At 31.7% G+C, this 15,632-nt stretch overlaps 1 pseudogene; it reads right to left on the bottom strand.

Moving 5' to 3' along the window:
- Positions 1-5,357: 5,357 nt before the first annotated feature.
- Positions 5,358-11,532, bottom strand: LOC148618929 (uncharacterized; annotated as a pseudogene).
- Positions 11,533-15,632: the final 4,100 nt, after the last annotated feature.

The raw sequence follows: 15,632 nt of genomic DNA, 5'->3' as shown, positions 1-15,632 counted from the left end.
AATGATCTGCAAATACGTATACTTTTTTTAAAGGCTCTATATTTGGATTCCAATTCTGAATCAAGATATGGCCTTTTCCTTTTGTTTTGTTTGTTGACGGACACAGAATTTTTGTCCCTTTTTATCCTCAAAAGTTACATTACGTTTGGGTAACTGTACACCACCAAACACTTGTTAAGCGATGGATCGAAAGATTTTTAAAGAGGGTCTTTTTTTCTTATCTTATATTAATTTGTCTTTATAAAAATCATTTATATAGAGTGAAAATGAGGTCAGGCTAAGTATACATCCTTGTTTTGTCCCCATTTTTGAATAAAACAAATAAGTCATACCATCTTTGTTTATACTGAGAATAAAACTTCTCGGTAAATGTCCTGTAAAATTGGAAGATTGCCTTTGATATTATAATTGTGAAATTTGAAAAGTAAAACCTTTCTATTGATTGTAACAAACGCGTTTTTTTAGTTTATAATGTTCTTCGTTGATTTGAATGCTTTATCGATAAGTTTCAAAGTTGAAACATGGTTGCTTGATCTAAAATCTTTAACTATTGACCAGGACGTACCTTGAAAAAAAATCTGCATAGACAGCATGATATGGAAATTCCTATGGTATTCCTCTGGAATTATATGGGTCATTAAATATTAGAATATAATATAATAATTTACTTTATTAAAGTGTCACACATCAAATTATAAACATAAAGCTATATACACGTAAAAATAACATATCTCAACAATATGATTTAAAATAATCTGACACCCGCCAAATATTGACCTATCAGACACTATAAACCGCATTTAAACTGTAAAAATCCATGAAAGAAACTAAAACAATTTCTAAAAAATATTTATATAAAAATATCCAAGTTATCAGTTAAACTTTTAAACAATTTTGTTTGATAGAAGATATACTGTAAACGTACTTATTTGCGCGTGGTATTTATTTTCGCGGATTTCGCGGTTGACCATTTTCCGCGAAAATAAATACCCGCGAACATAAATACCCATATCACAAAATTTAGAAGAGACTTTATTACCCTAGACAACACATACCCGTCGATCAAAGACAAATTGCTATGTAAACAATTTTACAACCAGAACGACCCAAGCTGACCTTTAAATTGTTGCGAAAACAATATCAGGTGAGAGCAGTCCACGCTACCTGTATTTGTAAGATTGACACTTTCATTGTGAATGTGTTCATTGATCCGAATAATCCATAGTGACCATAATGACCTGTGTACGCTTTGATCTTTATTTATTATGAAAGGGACAGTTAAATAATCGATCCGTACTTGACGATGACATTATTTCTTTTTCAACACTTTCATTCGCCGAAACAATTCTTTCCACCTTTTCTGGTGTTTCAGCCTTTCTTGGATCGGGCAAATAGGGCTGCTGTGGAGGCAGATCCTTTTGCTGTGTCAACCAACGTTTCAACATTTCAATTTTCAAATAAACAGTGCCAAAAAATCTTATCAAATACCGAAGTTTAAAACAGAACTCACGCATTAAAATCTACTCAGGGGGAATTTTTCAGTATCAGTTTTCGTAACAAAAGAATTACCAATATGAATAGCATGATTAAATAAATCATATCTTGTATAAATATCAGAGTTCACTAGAAAACTCATCATCTTCAACCACATTTGTACAAAAAGGACAAGTTCTTTCCACAGGCCCGTGGGATAATCACAAAAATATCATTAAAACATTTGGTTTCCATATTTGAGTTATTATGTGTGTTCTCAGACATGCCCGCTTGCTATTTAATGCTGTTTATACTATGCTCAGTTTTTCGTCTATCCCCTTCTCTAAGAAGGCTAGGAACTATATAAATTCTAAAAGTAGAACATGTTTTAACCAACGGTAACTCCTCTTCGTTTTTCTCTTAGAATTTTTTTCCAGTCCGTAACAACCAGTCGGTCGTTTCTCATCGTATTTCCTTCTTGCACAATACTTATTTCCGGCCAGACAGTGTCTTTACATTCAATAATATAAGCCTTCATAATTCCAATGCATAGAAACACTCGTCGCAACTTCGGCCGAGTCCGTACCCTCCTCATACCTCGTCTGTATTACGTCAGCTGCCATTGGAGCTACTTTTTGAAATCTTCTATGTAGCGGTATTTAATGTTTATTTAAAGATGAATGCGCCCATAATATGGATTTGAAATTGGAAAATGTGTGCTTATAAATATAAACATGTCGTTTTCTAAGATAATTAACTTAACTTTTTTAATTCTATTTTTACGGATATGTACGTCTTATTGATAGAGCGTATCGCACACCCTATGGCTTGGTCAAGCGAGCCATACTTCCAATGGTCATAGGTGAAACGGTCAACTTCCGGCAAATAAATGTAGCGCGTAGACACATATCAAATCCAGTATCACATCCGAGGGATTGAGGTAGAGTAGTGGAGTCACCCGAGGTTTGCCGATTGTGCATAGAAAATGTTTCCGTGCCAGGAAGTTTCTTAAAATTTCCAGGGAAGTAACACAGTAGAACTCACGATATATTCCGAAATAGCTGAAATTTCAAGAACAGGCATATGGAATTTCATATTTTCTTCCATTCACTTGTAACGGGCAATTTTTTTTTCAAGCATCCTACCTCAAATAGGCTTTTGTATATTCAAACACATTTATGTAGCATCTTTCCTTTCTAATGAGTCAAGACAATGCACAATTAAACGTATTCCAATTTTAATTTCAAAAAAAGTATTTTGTTTTTTTATTTTAGTCAATAGTAAAGATATCCTTTAATTAAATTATTTTTAAATAGATTTTTACTTTGGACAAATTTTCTATGAATTTTAAATTGAATTTCAGTTGTTTTTACCTTCTTTTGTTTAATTTATATTATTTACATATTATTGTTTATATTGTGTGATATTTTTATGTATGTAAAGCGCTTAGAGTAATTGTAATATTATATAATGCGCTATCCAAATATTGTAAATAATAATAATAAAAAAATAATAATAATTCCAGGCCATTTGGGCGAAAGATGGTAACTTAAATCTGCCCAAATGTGAAAGAAAATGCTCGTTTATAGCATACACGAACTGTACACATGGTCTTTTTGGCATTTATTATAGAGATCTTCTTGTATCAATCATATTGTCTAGCAAATATGCTTTAATTGTCACGAAGACGACACAATATTAAAAAAGGGAAATTTAAGAATTAACAGATTATCACACATTTTATCACGTAAAATGTATATTTTTTGTTTAAGATATCACAGTTTTAACATGATTTTCTTTGCTATCACTATTTTTATACATATAAGGTTTCAAAGAAGCAACTACGATGAATGATTTGCATCCAACACTATTTAAAAATACTAATCTACCACATACGAATTCTGGGTTATTACGAACATTTTAGTTGGTATGGGTACCATTCTTTCGCCTAAATGGCCTAAAATACGTTAAAGTATGCGTTGCCTTGGCTCATTAGAAAGCTTAGATGCTACATAGATGTGTTTGAATATGCAAAAGCTTGTTTGAAGTAGGGCATTTGAAAAATTGCCAATTACAGGTGAATTGGAAAAAAATATATAATTCTGAAAATTTCCATTTTATAAAAAAACCTCATTATTATCATATGGAAACTGAAAAAAACGCCCCTGAAGTCAACAGGTATGTTGAATATATCGATATTTAAAACACTAGTACCAAACTTAATTTTTAACATCGATAATATGCTAAAAATTAACATTTGGGTTTATGTTGAAATACTTTTTCATGGGTGGAGTAGCAATTTTTCACCTAATTGGACTTGGAAAAGTTCAAATATCTATTACTCGTGCTTATTAGAAAGCTAAGACAATATATAATTGTATTTAGATATACAAAAATTAAAATTAATATTTTAGTTCATGTTGAGGTATTCGTTTCATGGGTAGGGTAGCAATTTTTCACTAATTTGACTTGGAAAAGTTCAAATATGTATTACCTGGGGTCATTAGGACGCTAAGACACTATATTAATACACCATATCACACAAAGGCTTGTTTAAACTACGGTATTCTGAAAAAATGAAAATAACGGTAGATATAAAAGAAATTCTGACATTCTGAAAATTCACATTTTTTTTCGATTTTATAGTTATTTTAACCCCAAAAAGAAAATCTAAGCACCTGAATTGACCAGATATGTTAGGTACATGATTATCTTAATTGTGAATGCCTAAAATATGAGTTCTACTGTGACAGTATACTGTTAATGAGAATTATGTTTGATACTGAGACCAGTTTTCTAGAGGTAGAGGTAGAGGTAATATTGTTAGCATTCTTTGAACATTCATTCTTGAAAATTAGTTTTTTTGTGGTTTATTTATGTAGAAAATTAAGTTATCTATCGAATGACACCAAATTTGAGACGTTTTAGTTGAGTGATAGCTTGTAGAGTCGAACGTACGTAACTTTTTACGGAAAAATCGAAAATCCCATTTTTTGCATTTTTTTTAATATAAATTCTGACCACAAAAATCGCAAAAATTCATCAAAAGAACCCAAGAAGTATTAATGGTAATAATACTAAACAGAAAATACCAAATTAGCCATTTTTTACTTAAGCATGAATACTCTAGGGGTTTTGATATGGAAAAATATGTCAATTTAAGCGATTTTAGGGTGGAGTAGGGGTATAGTTTTTCATTTTACCCCAAAACCCTAAGTGTTACCACAAATTTCTTGGTACCATTGTAAAGTTGAGACATTGCGCTACATGATGAGACCTATAATTGTTTTGTTTGTTCACACATGCTGTCCCAGGAAGACTTAGACGCTCAAATAATTGAGTCACAAAAATCTAGGCTTTTTGACCCAGTGGGGTACAAATATTGGCTTATGTGGAAAAAAAATCCGAGAATATTCTTTGGCGACAAATTGATACGGTAATGGGAGGTATAAAGGTACCTAAAATCATCATTGACTTTGTGAGTGGAGGTGCATGGTGGACCTTCCCAGCCCTACATATTACCCTACCACAGTAAAGTCATTTATGTACATTTACATGCATTTAATATTTCCACTGGAGACTATTAGGATATTGTATAAAACTTGTGGAGTAAACATGTATACTTTTCTAATTAAATAATCCATGGCGAGCGTACCGAGCCAAATATTTTTTTAAGGTTTGTGGAGGTCAGAATATTTATTTTCAATTTACAAGCCAAGATCGGAATATTTATTTTTAATTTCAGTAGCCAAGGTCAGAATATTTATTTTCTAACAATTTGCAAAGTCAGACTATTTATTTTCTGGTATGATGAGGCCAGATTATTTATTTCCTAAATAATCAGACAGATTATTTATTTTCAAAATCTGCCAGCCCCTAAAAATCTAATGATCGCCCCCTAAACATATAGTGTCCTTAGCATAACGACGTGGCCTGATTTCCTGGTACAGATACCACTGTCACATTGGATCTAAACCTTTTCTTGGCATCTCTTGTTGCATAGATGAGTCTACGACTACTCTTTTCTTAAGCAACTTGAATTCTTTTTCAATAGAGTCACAATATTTCTTTACAAAAACAGCCTCATGAAATTCCTTATCTACACGAAAATGGTGATATGTGTTTAGTGCTGGAAGTGTCTTGAAAAACTGCCGTAAGAACTTTTTCCAGTCATAGACATAGATAGGCATTCCTCATCTTCTACTAGTTGGGGTATATTGTGTTTATTTCTAGACGGAGCAGTGACAGATTGCACAATGTCATGTAGAAACAATGACGCCACTTAACCTGAAAACATATAATGTTTTACTGAATTAAAAATCAAATGTGAATGTACCATTATAATCAGGTAGGCCACACCATGTTTAGATTATAAACAACTGCTAGCACCCTATGTAATCATTTATTATTGCTCTCTAAGTTTATGCAAATTGTTAAACAAACGTAATTACTAAAGATACATTCTCATGTTGTGGTGTTGTATCAGTGCTCAATATTTTTTTTTCTAGAAACTATTTATGTATGTCCTTGTGTAACTGTACCATATCACTTTTTTAAATAAACATAGAAAAATATTTAATATGCATCATGTACATGTATATGTACAAAAGCAAACTACAGAACGATTGAAAATATTGACCTTTCAATTTCAACTTTTTTGTATATAAAAAAAATCACACAGATACCTTCCACAAACCAAAATGCCAGACTGGATGGAATTTCAGCAATAAAACTCAAAAATGATAATTCATAAATTTCCTACCTCTACACACATGTAAGGATTAACAACTTCTAGTTTTTACCACATTAAATAAAGATACAAATTTGTAAAGAATAACTATAACAATAAATGTGAAATCCTATACATGTAAATATAAACAATTGTCAATTATCTATTAGTTAAATTATGCATATACATTACACGTACCAAAGCATAAAGTTATTCTTGTTTTGACCAGTGCAATTATCCATGTGCAACTTCGATGCGGTTTCGCCATATGACTTGTACTGGAATTGGTATTGAAGCATACATATAACGCCAGAAGCTCCTTTCCAGTTTCTTCACTCTCATCAACAAGATAAACTCATGAGTTCCCGAAGTAAGACCTAAATATATATTCATGTATTTGTATACAGTCAATAAAAATGACAAACGCAAAAAATTCTCATAATCAAGAAATCAAATTTTTGTGTCCCAAAATTTCTCCAAATTTTTATGATTTAAAGTAAATGCAGATTATTCAAAAGCTTCACTTATCTGAAATTCATGGAGATTTACATGTACCTACCTGATCCTTCAGCATAGATACTAAAACATTGACACTTTCCAGGTGTTTTGAAGAACAAAGGACCAACTTGCTGGGAGGGTAATGTGTCTGTTGAACATAATCTTTTAAAAGTAATCTTAGTCCTTTGCATGTACATGTAGTATTACCAGTGTTATATGATATTTTGACATCCTGTTATGTTATAACCCCAGCTGAGATATTTACCCCCCCCTGTGAAATTTGTAACCTATACTGTGATATTTTAACCCATTTGTTTTATTCAACTAGCTGTAGGGGGTCAAAATATAGCAAGGGTTAAAATAGCGTGCAGGGTGGGGGGACAATATTTCGCGGGGTTAAAATATCATATGACACCGGTATGTTGAATTGAATGATTTTTTTTCTTTATTGTCAATAGAGCCACGACACTGTGGTTGCAATTGACCTAGGCATCACGCGAAATCTTCCTTCGTTAAGCGGATATCATATTTTTCAGTAGCACTCAGTTTCTAGGCACAGAACATAGTCAATGGAAAAGAGCGAAACGTGAAAAGGAAATGATTAAAGATAACCTTAAAATACGTAGTTTATCAAAACCAGCATGCAAGAGAAATTCCGCATCTTTCATTTTATTTAGAAGTCCGCACCATCGGATGTTTAACATCACCAGATGATGGTAAAATTTACAATGAATATATATATGAGAGTAAGTTGTGGAACAAAAATATTACCGGGTTGTCAGGTTAGGTTAAGGAGAAAAGTTTCTACTATTTTTTTTAAAGATGGGTAACTTCACAGTAGCATCCCTAACGTAGACATCGTTCTTTCTTCATAAATTCTCCATGAGTTGCGAAAAAGTTCTGATTATCTTAAGTTTTTTTTCTACACCTGTGGTCACCGTTATTTAGTACCTTCGCGTCACTCTTTACCAGATGAGCATTATGTCAAATTTTGATATTTTTTTTTTTAATTTGCTGGATATTCCAAGATGTAGATATTAAACAGCCTTAAACAAAGGTTATTATGCAGTAACATTATTTCTACGAAAATGTAATGCTAAATTGTTGAAATATGATGCAGCATATATGAATATAACAGGTTTTGTTTGATAATATACCATCTACTTCTGTATACTGTCATTTGATACGTTAGAAGAAATGTGCCACTTCCTTTTTTTTCAAATACCTTTTCCGAGAACATCAGCTTTAAATCATATCCAGTAGTTTGAAGTACACGCATTATTTCAGTCATTCTATATTTTAAATCAGATTTAATTTATAAAATATTGTAATGAAAGAAAAACTTTTTAATTATCAATGTACAATACAGTAGTCTTCTTTGCACTAAGTTTCCTTATTATATATAGAAAAGAAACTTTAATTAGCTCATTTCTGATGCTTTGTCTTTTTTTTTGCTGTATACAACATGATTAAAGTCATGTTACCAACTTAAAAAGGTTTGAACAACATCAAACATATAGATATTGTATGTCATACATATGTACCAACGAACATGCTGCACACAGCTCTTTACATATTGTTACTTTTAAACGTTATCAAATTCATTGTAACAAGCTCAGTTTAAATAATCATCTTCCTATTACTATTTGTTTTCTTAACACATAAACACATAACAATTAAAAACATCCGTTGAAAAATATGTAACATATATATGTTAGTTCTTGTCTTGGTTAGTTGGGAAAGATTTTATTCACCAAAAGTCTTCAGTTTGTGTTCATTTGGAATATTTCACACCAATGCAGTTAATTTGAATGAGACTTGCTAACTTTCTGATTTAGCCATCGAGAATATGGAAGTACTGAAAGATACAAGTTGTTTGAATAGCCTTTTTGAGTCTTGAGCTCTCAGGACAGCTCCTTATTGGGATTCTGTTAGTAACTGTATTTAGTACTGTAGAGGTGACAGAATCCAGCCACGGGTAATCGGATGTAACTCAGAATATGTCATACTTCTGGTTGGGCTGCTGTGTTATGCTCTTGTCTGTTTGTATGGTCATTTAATTCATATTGATGGTAATTAGACAGTAAAAAGGCAAATTTACATGCTTTGACTGGATTTAACTGTTATTTAGCTACAAAAACCTACAATGCACTTATATAACTTTGGGAGAACCCTAACTTTAAAGCCATTTAGACATATGTGGTGGAGTGGATATTTTGTATATTACAGTTATTATTTTTATCTTTGTATTTCTGATAAATAAATAAATTTACTTAATTATATAAATTGTGTTCATTCTTGCTATATATGTATTATTATGTGTATTGCTTTCATTGTAATGAATGGTCAGAGATCGTTCCATGCCTCAGTGATTCCACTAGTAGTTTACTATATGTTGGTTTCATGGTTGAGTGCATCTTCATAGAAGGTGCTCTCTATTCCTATACTCTTAGGTTTTATCATTCTATTTTGGGAAAACTCTGATTGTTTGTCTTTTTATTGGTTCATTTTGGTCATGTGTCACATTTGGAGGGAAATTCTATCGTTTCTTTCTATCGACAGCCTGATTTGTGATTGATTGGCAGACATATTAATTTCTAGTTAACTTTATTAATTTACTTTGGTTTCTGCATTTATTTCTAGTGGACAACTTTTCTGTATTTAAGGTTAGTTTACTTATCCTTTACTTATGTTCTTGTCTATAGTTCCATTTTCCACAGTTTTATGAGTGTTGTATGTAAGATTTGTATAAATGGCCAGAGTGTGTGATTTCTGGGTGACAGTGCTGTATAAAATAATAAAACACATAAGAGTTTAAAAATCATTAATTTTATTGATAAAAACAGTTAAATATTGTTTAAATTACTTAAAATCATAAAAGGCTAAATTTAGAGATCAAAAGATTAAAATAACAGATAAATCATGTTTTTCATTATAAACCCGTTAACTTTGACTACAATATGTTCTAATAGGTAAATGTATATAGTTTTATGTTAAATATTGAAATGATCAGAGAGTACTCTAATTAGACACAGTACTTATGATAGTTATTTTTGTTACAGCTTGTACTTATTGATGAGCTCATGATGTAGATCCCACATTTGTAACAGTTATTTTCTGAGGAGAAGACTTTTGTACCATATACATGGTAGGTTGTGTTGCATGTTGTTATTTATATGTATTCTTGTGTTAAGTGTAGTGTTTTCAGCATGATTTGCTTATATGTGCATTTTAATAGCTTATTTGTCTTGTCAATGCATATGTTTTATTTATAACTTGTATTTTTCAAAAGATGTGCATTATTATCTAACAGATGTGCTTATTTTGCTAACCAAATACTTTATGCAGTTTATATTTGATAATATTGACAAAAAAATAAAAACCAGCACTATTTTCTATTGACTATGAAACATACATGTAATTTTGGCAGATTTTGCCTATTTGAGTGCTAGAGTCATCTTTCTTAGTACTGATTATATGTATTTTACTTCCAGGGTTACTAGTATATATTTATACATTGTTACTGTTGATATGATTGGTTGGAAATACAATACACATCTTGAATCAACGCCTTGGGTTTAGTTAATGGTGCTACAGCCACTAGGTTACAGATGGCGCCCAACGTGGATTGTGTTTATTTCTTCAACTGATCGTACTCGTAGGGATCCCCGTTACGTGTCATACTCGTTCCGAATATTTTAAGTTGTGGGTAATTTTTCTCTCATTTGTTTTTCTAGGTGTCTTGACTGCTCGGTTTATAAACCATCTTTGAAAAAAGCTTTGTTTCTAACAGAGTAAAAATTAAACCACGATATAAGGAAAATAAACAAAGTCCTCGGTAAACAGGAAGTTATTGATTTATTTGTTCAAAAAGGATCCTACCATACAGTAAAAAAAAACCAAAAAACAAAAAAACTTCTCGGTAAAGAGGAAGTTGTCGAATTTTCCTCAAAATGAATACCAGTATAAAGCATAACTACGAGGAAATGTGTTACAATTTCAAGCCACAGTGATGAGTAGTTGCAGAGAAAAACGCGTCAAAAATGTCGACTTTCAAAATATAAAGTGAAAAATAAAGTCCTCGATTAACAGGAAGTTGTTGTCGATTATTACGTATAAGTAATAATGATAAGTAGTTGCTCAGAAAACTTTGACGTAAAAAGTGTCACGAAAAAAAGGGAAACACGGACAAGGGTAAAACTGTATACCCCTCTCCTTCGAAACAAAGGTTTAAAAATTACTTTCCTACTTAAATATTATACAATCCATTTTTTATGATTTAAAATGTGAACAGAGCAAACTATGAAGGCCTTCATTGACTCAGTACGTCAGTACTTTAATCTCACTTAAATGTAACAATTAATGTAATAAAATAAAATGAAAATATGTATGTAAGAATACAAAATTTCCCAAGTGTACAAAAGTTTAAACATCATGCAAATTCATGTACAAATACAAGTTTTTTTTCAAATGTAAGATACATATTGATGTACATGTACATATATTTTAGTTGCATCAGACACCTGTACGTTTTATAGCTTACATACATGTAAATGTCCTGGTGTATTTTTGTTCTGTTTGTTGTATAAGTTCTTTTATATTGATATATTGAATATGTTACTTCTCATTCTATGATTTACAGTTAACTTTGTGAAATTTTCTTTGCTCTCCTGACACCGGTCCCTGTATTATGATCCCTCTGCTTCTAGGCATTCAGAATATGTTCCCACATTTTTGTAAAATCACTTCCTTCTTCTCCTCTTAAAAATGTTCACTATTACCCAAGCTTACGGTAATTCTTGGTAATTTGAACACAGGTCAGTAGCTGGTTTTCAATTAAATGCCAGCTTGATCTGTTTGACAAGCCAATCTTACAGAATGGTTATGAAATACAGGGCTTTCGTAATAATGAAATTATAGACAAAAAATCTATTTTAAATCTTGTAAACTTCTACTCCGAGTTAAATCAACAACGCTGATCTCTTTGGTTTATGGGGAACTAGGAAGATATAATTTAGTCACAGATATTATAAGCTTATAAACGTTGAAAACATTTTGAATTAATGTGGCCTGAAGTACATATGGCTTTATCAATTTGTTTATAATGGTAAATGGCTAAAAAGTACTGTTGAAAAAACTCTTCATGACCACTCTACCCGAAGTTGGTATTCAAACATTGAAAATGATGCACCAAACATTGAATGCAAGTCCTTCATGATAGAAAAATAGTGAATAACTATTAAGAAGTTTATAGTGAATTTCATTTTTTTTTAAATTAAGTACCGTTCTGTGTAAAAATCTGGCAATTGATGGCACATCATTGATCCCAATTTCGTCATTTATGACTAAGATATATTCAATTGATCTAGAAAAGAACCGAAAAGTTTTTTCAAATTTGTTTTTTTGACTGATTATATGGGGAAAAGTGCGGGAAATTTAGCAGCCATTTTGTCATAGTGCATTTCAACTAAATTCGACCTAATAGCATCTTAAAAAGGCAAGGTTTACAAGCACTTTGATGGTTTATTTCTGGAGGGCATGAAGTATAAATACTTGGATAATGCGTTTTTATTCTTAATGTACCAAACCTTATACACATTTTGCCAGATTCTTAGACAGAGAAGTTCTTAAAGTTTAATAAACTAATGAATATCACACAAGTTGTGTCAATTTATCGGAACTATCAAAGTGCTGAGGCACTGAGTCAAGGAAGGCCTCATAAATATTTATGTAACCAAATTGCAAGCTAAATAAACCGCTCAAAAACTTAGTCATTTTAAAGAGTAACCATATCTGTTTTAATGAAATGCATATCAATACTGCTTGTTTATTTCTAATGTATTAATGGATCTTCTTTTCTATTATTGCTTTTGGCATTTCTGGCTGTGTACGTTTATGTCCTCAAATTTCTTGACACTTTACACCTAAACCGGCATTTCTTAAAACAAATATGATCTCCACTAGGAATCACTGATTATCACTATTAGATAATTTTTTAAAGTAAGAAAGTAAGAATGAATCCACGCTTTGAAATTTCGGGTTGAAGATGCTTGAAGTAGAAATGAATCATGTGCACCTCGGAGGGTTGACCAAGGACCTAATCTAAAGGGAGAAATGAGGAAAAACACTTCTTGTTTGTGCTTACTTTGACAGTGATTTGTAATAGATTAAATGAACAAATATGTCAATATTGCTGCCTGGTTCATGCTCTCAGGTTTTGGTATAGTCCAAGTTGCTCATTTGCTTTTGTTACTTTGTATGTATGGTTTTAGTTACTTTGTGTTCTTTGTTGTGTGTGTCTGTTTTCCGTGTCTGGTCTTTGTCCCTGGATTGCATTCTTTTGATTACCGCTATAATCTTGGTTCCATTGATTACTCTTTCAATCATAATTTACTAAAACTTGTCCATGCAATTGTTGTCTAGATTAGGCCCCAAGTTGAAAATGTCTAAACTATACATTTTTTTATAATACATGATTACCTTTCTCTAGAAATTTTTCAATTCAAACAAGGATACAAACTCTTGTTAGCAAAACTACTATGCAGTTTAAAGATCTCTCAACTAAAAAAACTTTGTACCTCATATATTTTAGCAATTTCAGATTCCAATCAAGTTGGAAAGTCTAGGATGAAGAGATGTAGTTAATACAGGAAATATGTCTTTCTTTATAACAAATGGACTTTGAATATAAATCCATCTTTTCTACTCTCCAAAACAAACATGTTACTAGTAAACCCATACCCCATAACTCATGGGCCATAAGTACCACTTTTTATGATGAATCATTATTGCCCTTAAGCAGAGTGTTTTATACCTGTCTACCTTCAATAATGTATGTGCATTTCTTTCATTGTTTTCTGTATGATTGTTTCACAAATACGTATTAGATTACAAAACAAGTAACTCTTATGTCTTGCAAACAAATAAGTGCTAACAAATCAGACTTCATATTTGTAGTTTTTATTAAGATATGTTGACATGTATCAGCACTTGAGAGTCATGAACTTTGTTTTATGCTTAAATAAGACCCCAGCACTAGAATAGTCCATTTGCTTTTACTTTCTTCTCGCTACATCTAGAGAAACTTTAAAAGGAAGAACCACTGAAAGGGAATCAAGGAAACAGTGTCTTTGATAAAAGAAACGTGTTACAATGTAAATGCATGAAAATATACATGTGTTTTTACCACATGATATGGAAGTACAGAAACCTCCTCTTGATGGCAAATATTCTTACATGTACATATAATTGTGGAAAATCAGGCAAAAATAGAGGTTGGGCGGTTATCATTGTCCCAGGTTTTTACTGGTTTTTAAGTCACCCGGTCAGTACGGGTTGATGCAAATTTTGCAAACAGTATTTCTGTAACATAATTTCTGTCCTACATTATAAAATGTTAATACAATAAATATATACTGTATTTTAGTGTTCTGAAATGTTATCCTTAAAATATCTCTATCAGCTGTATTAATTAAGAAAAAATAAACACTTCTGTCTCTAAAACAATTCAAATTTATCTTAAAACATAACAAACTTTACAAAAATGTAGTACAGTGTACTTCATGGGCACATCTTTGTTTCAATAACTTAATAACAGGTAACATAAGTAAGAGTAGAACAGGTTACTTTTCACCTGGCTGACAGGTGGTCATTGTTAAAAAAAACATCACCTCATAACCAAGAAGATCATTAAAGTGGTTTGAAGTGGTGAGTTCCAAACAATAAATTAGTCATTTCATGTACCAGACAAAAATCTTTTAAATACAGAAAATGGTAAGTTTACTAATGATATTGCTTTAGGGCTTCTCCCATGTATGGTTTCTAGTTACCTGATAATTTATAATGATGTCTGGACCCCCCATTTCAAAATATCTGGATCCATCCCTGAATGTTGATTTATTTATGAGCAATTAATATCACACTGTAAAGTAGATAACAAATTAGATACATGTATTATCATATAACAAATACAAAAAATGTATCATAATTTCAAGAATGAAAGCTTTAATTAATATTGTACTGTATATACAAGTAACCATAGAGTACACGCACATGTATTTTTGTGATTCTCGGTATAAATTTCCTGTTCACAGAAATACAAATGTAAACTGCAAATTTTGCTAAGAAATATGACAACTGTTTTACACTAACTGTGCTTACAGCAGACCTATCACCAGTTCTGAAAATATTAAATCATTGTGTACATTGGAAGTATATGAACAAACTTATGTATACCTTCATTTACCTCATACATTGTACATGTATGAATGTCCCTGAAAATAAGCTCTTAGGAAAGGTCTACTTTTGGGTGCCTTGATATCCATCACATTTTCAATCCACTTTCATGGACATAGAATTTCTAACTTAATTGACTGTATGCAGTATATCCAGTATGCCATATAGGTCTAGTGGTGTGATATACATGTACATTTGTACAGTATGTAATATACATGTAGTTCTACGGGTACGCGAAATGTGTTTAGGCTTGTGATTTAGAGTATGCGATATAAGTCTAGGGGTGTCATATAGGATATGCTAAATAGGTCTAGGGGTGTGATATACAGTATGCGATATAGGTCTAGGGGTGTGATATACAGTATGCGATATAGGTCTAGGGGTGTGATATAAGGTATTCAAATCACAGGTCGGCCACATTGATAATGATTGAATATTTGAGAATGGGGCAATTTCTTGTACAAACAAAATGTAATCAAATTGCCGCTAACATATTTAGGAAAATTTCCAGCAGGAATGTCATAAGCTGGGACTCTTTATGCTCTAAAAGTTTGTTTGGCTACATATAAATACTTAATTTTTATTATGTATCCCCTTTTTAATAGATCAAGATCAACTGCTGAATGTGATAAATATGCCACATGGCCTCATTTCATCCCAATTAAATTCAGATCAGATTTTAATTGCTCCCCCTTTT

The sequence above is a fragment of the Perna viridis genome, chromosome 4 (assembly GCF_037379345.1).
Source record: "Perna viridis isolate PV_CMFRI_1.1 ecotype Kerala chromosome 4, ASM3737934v1, whole genome shotgun sequence".
In the NCBI taxonomy this organism is placed as follows: domain Eukaryota; kingdom Metazoa; phylum Mollusca; class Bivalvia; order Mytilida; family Mytilidae; genus Perna; species Perna viridis.
The sequence above is the reverse complement of the archived record's forward strand: the minus strand, read 5'-3'. Positions and strand labels throughout refer to the sequence as shown.